This window comes from Antennarius striatus, chromosome 20 (genome assembly GCF_040054535.1).
Source record: "Antennarius striatus isolate MH-2024 chromosome 20, ASM4005453v1, whole genome shotgun sequence".
Classification (NCBI taxonomy): domain Eukaryota; kingdom Metazoa; phylum Chordata; class Actinopteri; order Lophiiformes; family Antennariidae; genus Antennarius; species Antennarius striatus.
The window spans coordinates 4,677,490-4,686,342 of record NC_090795.1 but is presented as its reverse complement, the minus strand read 5'-3'; positions in this window follow the sequence as shown (position 1 = coordinate 4,686,342).

Below are 8,853 nucleotides of genomic sequence, written 5' to 3'. Positions count from 1 at the left end.
TATGGATGCCTGACTCACCGCCTCCTCCCCTAGAACCAGAACAACCATCATCATCATCATCATCATCATCATCATCATCATCATCATCATCATCATCATCATCAACATCATCATCATCACCATCATCATCATCACCACCTCTTCTGGTTCCTCACAGAACCAGCTTCATTCAAGGTGACCTCGCCATCAGGAAAATGGATGCTCATTCTTGTGGCAACTATTAAACATCATTGTCTCCGTCTTTACGTCTGTCCATCACCATCCTGGTTTAGACAGAAGTCATGCAGCACTCTTGGACTTTTTTTTTCTAATCCATGTTCGATTCCATAAAATGTAAATAGAGTTGCAGGATGCAGGTTGTTTTGTAGGGATTCTTGTTATCAAAGGGATACCCCGCTCTCTATGAATATCTACCCAACAGCCAGACACAAACATCACCCACGCCTTCCCAGGGGTGCAGCTATTCTCATACGCCTTTCTCTCTTTGTGTCTCCTCATACATCCTTTCTGGGGCTCATTTCACTGAAGCTGTGGAGCTTCATGTTCACAAGCAAGTCCGGTGCACACCCTAGGATAAAAATACAAGCGCTCGATGCTTGATTCCCCTTTGCATTCTTTTTTTATTTGTTTTTTATGTCCGGGCTTGATTGAACAGTTTTCAGACCAGCCTTGACAGGTCAAGTAGGGCACTGGACCCATCCCTCTGCTGCCAGCTCACATCACCACACACATCTGTTAGAGGACCCTCATCTCTGGGATAAATTCTTTTCATGTGTGGAAAAAGTAAGGATGACTTCCAGTTTTCAGTTAAAACTTATTCCTCCTACTCCAAATTATTTCTGGCATTTGTAAACTCACAATAATTCGGCAGAAGATGAAGCCTCATGGAGAGTTGTGGGATTTCCTCAGGGCTTTTCTTCTAATCATTACATGTAAGACTCTCAAGCGTCATTCAGAGATCTATCGATTGAATATAACATTGTAAAGTCTCAAATTTGTGAAGCAAATTTAAAAGAGCTGGGTAAAATACTGCGTATGTCCTACATTTACATCATTTAGAATTTTATATTTCTGGACTTTCTACGTCTGAAAGCAGGTTTTTTTTAATATGTTATATAAGGGTCATTATTCGGCTACTGGTCTTGAGATAACCAAAAATGCAAATCTCCACCGGCGTTTCAGTTTCTCTTGATTAGAGTGAGCTAATCAGGACTAAGAAGCTCGAATAAATTCAAATTCTTTCCATAAAATGAGAGTATCTACTCCACATCACATTTTGATGCTGCTGCCAGCGGTCAGATCCTTTCGCCTGTCGCCTGTCATCCTGTCTGTCTGCTTACTTGTCCTACTGTCTGCTGCCTCTTGAATAAATACCTGTGGTTGTTTTCCTCTTAAAAACCTAACCCTCTCATAAAATATAAAAAATAAACATAAACTCGTGCTGAGAAGCCCTGGAGATAAATTGAGAATTCTGACCATAGGTAGGTATGGAAATCAAAATAGGATATGTTACATAACTCTCTGCTATATTAAGGTATTTATAACTAAAGAATCACAGGAAACAAACAGCTCATAAGCTCTAAAGGGGCGACACTACACCCAAACACCTGACCGGAATGAGAGGAGACGAAGAACATGACTGAAGAAGAGCGAGAGTGTTCTCAGCTGTCAGGAGGATTATAGCAGACAGCTATTGAAGATTTGTATTTATGAGTGTGTGGGCGTTTAGGGGCAGTTATTCCTCTGGACCAGACTTTATTTAAGACTAGAGTAAATGTCAGAGTGACTCAAAAGGTTCCCAATTAAGTCATTTTCTCGCTGTGAAGATCGCTTAATGGTCAAACCTTTACATCTTTATTTCCTTGTACGCCAAGAAGATTCGTGATCATTAAGGTTAAGCTCAAATTAGACTTATTAACCGTTTTTTGCTCAGAATCATAAAACTACAACCCAACAATATACTTTAAAAATGTATTTATAATATCATGATTTCTTCAGGTAAAACAAAATATGAAGTCTTCTGACCAAAGCTTAAATAAACCAGTTTAAACCAAAAATATTTTTACGTTCACCTGTAAATCAGTGTTCAATTTGTGGTGGAATACCTAGCTGTATTTTTAGTTCTATTTTGCACATTTCAAGGACATTCTTTGAAAAGAAAAACTCTTTCGGCACGTTTTTTTTTTTTTTTTTTTGATTGATGCATTATAGACGAGGACGTTTCTAACATTAAAAGGAACATTTTCTCTTGTTCATGTGGTCCCATCAGGTTTTCATTTTGAAACCAACCAATGAATTCCTCATATTTTTACATATGATGTGGTTTCATGCTCTGGCTTCTGCCCCCCTGCCAAACTTCACTCGCACCTTTAGAGTCAATCATGGCGGGTGGGAACCACATCAAAGGAAACATTAGAAAGTCTGTGAGAATGATGGGGTGCAATTAATACTCAGTGGACCAACGGATCAGAAAATGGGGCTGAATACTTAATAAAAAACAGTTCAAAATGGACTTTTTACCCATTTTCCAAATCAGTGGAGAACCCCAGAGAGAAGGTGATGTGAGGTTGAACCTACCAGGGTTTGTGACCCACTCAAACCCTGGTAGGTTTGAGTGGGTCTGCGTGATAAATGTGTGTCTGCGTAAGGATGGAGTTGATGTACTGGTGCTTTGCAGATGGGCAGAAGCGCTTAAGGAAAATGTATATTACAGTAATAATAAAGTAAATGACAAAGCATCTATGCCTTGTGCTCTCACAGTAAATTAAATTATGATCAGTTTGATGTTTGGTCGAGACTTGTCACCGTCCTCTCTGCGGTCCTTTGTTCTCTTTAAACAGATTTATAGGCGTCATAAAAATGAAACAGAACTTAATTAGGCAACGATCAAGCGTGATAAGGAGTTCTGAGCAAACTCGGCTCCTGTTTATTCATGCAGCTACTGCTGTAAACTAATAAGCACAAATCAAGTCACTGGATTAATGTGATTGCCACCAGGTTTCATAGATTCAGACGAAGCGTTTGCTTGATTTAAATAGGCTCTTGTTAGTCGCTTCTGTAGTCATCCAGTTTGACGTCATTAGCTTTCTGGCATGAACTGATTTTGATCATGTATCATTATTATATTCAAATGTATGAGTTTTATATTCAGTGGTAAAATTTTGGAAAAATTTTTTTGATTTTGCAAATCCTGCAAACCACCAGAACTCAGTAGACTTACAGTGGACGATTCCACATTAGGCATCACTGTCATGGCTACATTTGCATGGACAGTATTTATGTGTGGTTAAAAGAAACCAGCCTCATTTAAATAATAGGACATGAGAAGTGTTTTCCCACGTGTCTTATTTTGCTGATCCATCCATCCTTCCTCCTTTGCGGTGTTCGTTGCACCACAGTAACTTCCTCCCTTTCTCCCAACAGATGCGAGTCCCACTCACTACAGTCGCTGCACGATTTTGTCATTTCAACACTTCCTAAAAACGAAGAAGAGTCTTCTTTAGATTTAACTGCCTCACTTTCACTTCATCTTCTTATCTGAAGCCTCTTCCAAGATAAGAAGTGGACTTGCTCGGTGTCAGTCTGCAGTCAGTTTCCACGTTCAGTCCCTCCTCTCTCTAAAATAGACCCCCAGAAGCCCTGGAGAGCGTACGCTGAAGTGACGGCACGTCATCGCTGTCCCATATCAGTGACTCACTGAGGCCCGTGTGCCCCGGCCTGTCACTGCCATGTCGCTCTCTCTTGCTGGGCCAGTTGGCAGCGTGGTCCCTCACCACCTCGGCATTATTAACACCAGCTCAGAAAAATTAAGTGTCACAAGAGGAAGCATCTCTAAAATATCTCCTCCGTGTGTGTGTGTGTGTGTGTGTCACTGCAGCTTCCCTACACTACAAACCTTTAACTTGAACTTAAAGGCAACGACAGCATATTTAAAAGCATAATTTAAGGAAGTCTACTGATGCTACCATCACTGACAGGCCTGAATGCTGGTTAATTTGGTTTGCAGCCATGGTCGGTGCCGGAGGGTAGAGTAATTACAAATATCTGAGAAAATAGATTCCTCTAAATTGTCAGAGACATTGTGATGTCATTAGAGGAGATATACTCACAGACAGATTTGTGAGCTGTTGGGAGTTAGGGTAATAAGGAGCTAAGTGATATAGTGTGGGGCTGATCATGAACCATGGCAGCTGCTGCAGGGCATCCAGGCTCCAATACTGAACAAAAATATTTGAAAGTGTAATTTGTAGGTTAATAAAAGCCACACGTGTCGGAGTGAGTAGCTGTAGTTCTTTGTATCTGACCTGTAATGACAAGGCGGATTATTTCAGTGTGTCATTTTAAAGACTTTGACTTAAAACTTGAAACAATGAATCTGGTTTTTGTAAGTTCAGTATTATTGCCATGTTGAACTTTTTCTTTTCCTTATTGCATAAAAAAATAAGAATTAATAAATCAAAAATAATTACAGTATTTTCCCCGCTATAAGGCACACCTAAAAGCCTTGAATTTTCTCAAAAACCGACAGTACACCTTATAATCCAGTGGGCCTTCTTTACGAAAAGTTTTGAAATAGGCCATTCATTGAAGGTGCACCTCATAATCAGATGCACCTTATAATCCAGTGCGCTTTATATATGAAAAAGGTTTAAAATAGAAGGTGGTAAAATTGAAGGTGCACCTTATAGTCCAGTGCGCAGTATCGTGCGGAAAATACAGGTACTGTAATTAAAAACTGTAAGATAAATAATGAACTTTAATCGTACATTAATTTCACTGTACTCAAATAAATGTTTATCACCTCAGATGATACATGATTATTAGATTAGTGGAAAAATTCTCTACAACTAGATTGTGAGGCGGGCGGGTTGGGAGGTAGGTAGGTATTCATTCATTTTCTGAATCACTTCTTCCATGTTCGCGGGTCACAGGGGTCGCTGCAGCCAATCCCAGTGGATTTACAGTCTTGAAGAGACATTCAGAACACATGGCCAGCGCATCTCAGAGCCTCATGAAAGACGACAGTGCTACCCACTGCAACACAGTACCGTATGTACTGTATGTACTGACAGGCACACAGGAAATTCCTGTGTGCTTGTCAGTAAATGTTCTATTCTTATTCTATTCCATTAACTAATGAGGAACATTTCAATTCATTGCCCTGACGTGAGATTTTTCTTTTTGAATCGATGCAATAACAAGAGCATCTGGAAAAGCAATTAAATACAACCAGATAGCATTTGATGATTCACCGGTAAGTAGACTTTTAAGTGTCTTTGTAATGGATATAATAACATAAAACTTTTTTTAAAATTTTTTTTTACTTCTTTTAAAATGTTACAACATCAGCTTCCAACATAAGGACACCAATCAGAGGAAGTCCATCAGTAATAAAGGTTGTCCTGAAGATTCTTTGTATACTTTTAGATTTACAGTGATATTGACATATTCTGACCGATTTGACCACTTTCAAGGCCAAAGTCAGAGTTAAATAGAGGTTACTGGTTCTGTACTGCAGAGGTGGGAGTACAGACACACCGCCAGGACTGTGATTGATGGAAACCCTTCTGAATATCATGGTAGCTGCCTCTTACCAGCAATCTGCCAGCCTTGCAGTCCTCATTCTGAACACAATGATATTCTCCTTCACGAAATGAAAACGTGCTTCTCTAATTTCAGAAAACAGTGATGTTTCACAAACCAAGCAAGCGTGGAATCCTGTTTACACAGAATCTGCCCCATTACAGAATACACTTCCTCTGTGTTTTCATTCTCTGTAGCCACTTAGGAAATCATTTTGTACCAAAGGAAGAAAGGATAATTTAGTGTGAATGTATTTCCTCTGTAATGGCACAACTGAAGTCTGGTAAATATAATAAATCTAACAAAGCGGTGACAACCGCAGGATGAATAGAGAGAGTTTGATGTCACTGCGGGACGGAGATGAATGAAACACCGTCAGGAAATAACAAAACTTGCAATACTTGACAATCAATTGGGGCAAATATTATTGTTTTATGTATATTTATCCCCTCATCACGACTTGATCAAATACCACCCTAGCATTTGAAAAATAAACAACACACAGGAAATTAAAAAATGCATTTAACCTGCAGAAGTGCCTCACAAGGATGATTCATGAACGTCTGAGCCCGTCACGTGACTTGCAGGTTGTGGCGTGTTGGTCTACCGGATCAGTGGCGGTTCTGTGCTGTCGTCACGGGAGACCTCCTGCATGACTCCCATGTTTGTTGCTTTGCTTACATTGGACTAAAACATTCTTTAATTGCTGCGTTTTATTTCCCATCAAGCAGAGACATTATTTTTGAGGTGGGAGATGACTTTATCTGTGCTTATGTTCTGCATGTCTCTCTTTATCTTTTGCTTAGTGATGACAGTCCTCATGGAGCAAATTAGGCCTGATGATCAAACGCAAATGCAATTTTTGCATTTTTCTACTGCTTAATTCCATGTCATAAAGGATTCTGAGATGCCATCTGGAAAATGCAGCCTGTGGCATTTTACATATTTGCATAGATTTATTTTGATTCAGGATTTCGTGGACTACTCTCTCACCGTGGAGTTCCCTGCAGCGAGGCATCTGCTGTGATGCCACGTGGCGCCGGCGCTGACACGGAAGCAAACTGGAAGAACTAACGATTATTAAAGATGACACAAAAGCTTTCCCGAGCAAAATAACAAGACGTCTCTTGTGCAAAATTATTCCTGCCCATTCACAAATTCATCTTGTGCTACTACTGCTCTTTAGTGCTAAACTACCACTCTACTGAGTGAGGTGAGTAAGTGAATCAAACTGCAAGCAAAGTTAGGAAGGACATCGAGAGAGAGCTGCCATGAATCTTTGTAAAGCTGTCAGACTAATTTCCCATCTGCTGCCATCCACCTGTCAGATATTTTGACACCTATGCTGCTAAAATCCCTCAATATGTCTCCTTCAATGACTATTTTGGACCGGCCTCTCGTCAAGATGTTCAAACAGTCACTTTCTTGTCTCTGACACCTTTTCATTGACACGCTGACACATGTTTCTTGCTGACAGACACATATTTACACGAGATACATGTGGTATCCCATGAATGAATATGGATGAATCTGTCCATCTGTCCATCCGCCATTAAGCCTGGCTGTAACTGAAGGCTGTCGGCGCCCAGCGAGAAGCTGAGGATGAGGAACGGGACTGGGTCGCATTTGTACTCCTCGTAAATCAGAGTCGGGTGACGGTTGAAATATTCGCATCAACTGTCAGATTTAACAAATGAGACAGATGTTTTTTGGTGGGATGAGCAGTAATTTGCAGACATTAGCATATCCATATATTTATTTTGAGCGACATGAGGGAAGGAAGTTTTTCTTGGACAGCAGGTCGTTGGTTTGAAGACAAAATGTACAAACGCTCACATTCAGCAAATAGGAGTCTGGATGTGATGCAGGAGATGCGTAGAACTCAGAAAAACCCAGACAGTGACAAAGAGGGGGCAAAAAGGGCCTTTATCCCCTTGAATCTGATACTATACCTTTAATTAAACTTTTGTTCCATGTATTATATTACAACTTTCCTGACATTTCATTCCCTGGGACCAACAGTGGTATTCCCATTGTGTATGCTGTTCCATAGTGAATCCAGATAATGCGGTACTTCAGCACCGTTTCCTGCTCAGAATACTGGCGTGCAATCTGTGTCCGTGCAAAATGATGAGTCCTACAGCGTGTCTCGATTTAGACCTGAAACACGCTCAGCTCTCCTTCTCCTCTCTTCATATGTATATTTAATGATGGCCAGATATATCTGGTCCACCGAGTGACTTTGAAACATTTAATAAAGTACATAGCAGCGTCTTGAATCAGATTATGTTAACAGAGTCTTAAGAACATTTAATATACTCCACAAAGTGTTCTGTTTGATTCCTCTCATTCTCCTCATTTTAAATTTAGAAGCAGATGAATCCTTGGAGGAGATGAAATTATTATCTGAATACGCATCAGAAAGGAAATCAAAGTCCACCACGCTGCCTGTTTTATGAAAAATAAATATCGGGAAGGATATAATTCACATTAACAAACTGAATTAGAATTAAAAAAAAGAAAGATTTGCTTTATTTGCTGTATTGTCTACCTCATAGGAGAGAAACTGTGTTCACTTTGAACACGAAGTCTGCATTGTAAATGTAAGAACATGCACTAAACATCAGAGTTTCTGCTAATAACTTCACACTGGGGGAGTTGTTCCAAATGCCTGCAAACTCCAGCTTTCACATTCTCTCTGATGAGGCTGACTGATGAAACTACTAACTAAGCGCCGCTGCTCGTTCATAGCTGGAAATGTGTCTAAACGAAGGAAAGGGCCGGAGGTTTGGGACAGACGCAGAGAAGCAGCATCTCCTAGGAAATAATTATCATCTCTGGGAGATCTTGCCGTGACGGCTGCCAGTTTGCTGCAAGGTTGTCTCTAAACCAAAGGGTTTGTTTTTCCCTCTGTGTGCAAAGTTGTTAATGATGCTTCTGACTACTTAAAACAACATTTTCATGGGAAATATGACTGGAAATTTACTATTGGAAACATGAGACAGTCTCAAAATCAGTCTCTCACAAGTTCTGCAACTTCAGAGAAGTTGGAGTTTGAAGCAAAGCCAAATAATTGCCATTCATTAAATGCTGCTAAAGATAGAAATATTGAATATTCTTGGCAGTGAATTTGGGCAATTTTGAATTTTTCACTTCACTGGTAAAGCATCCGGAAAAGCGGTTTCTCTTTGCACTCATCTGCAAACTCAAGCATCAAATATAATTTTCACTGGTCATCTAAAGGCAATCAGCCTCCGAAAGGGATGAAGC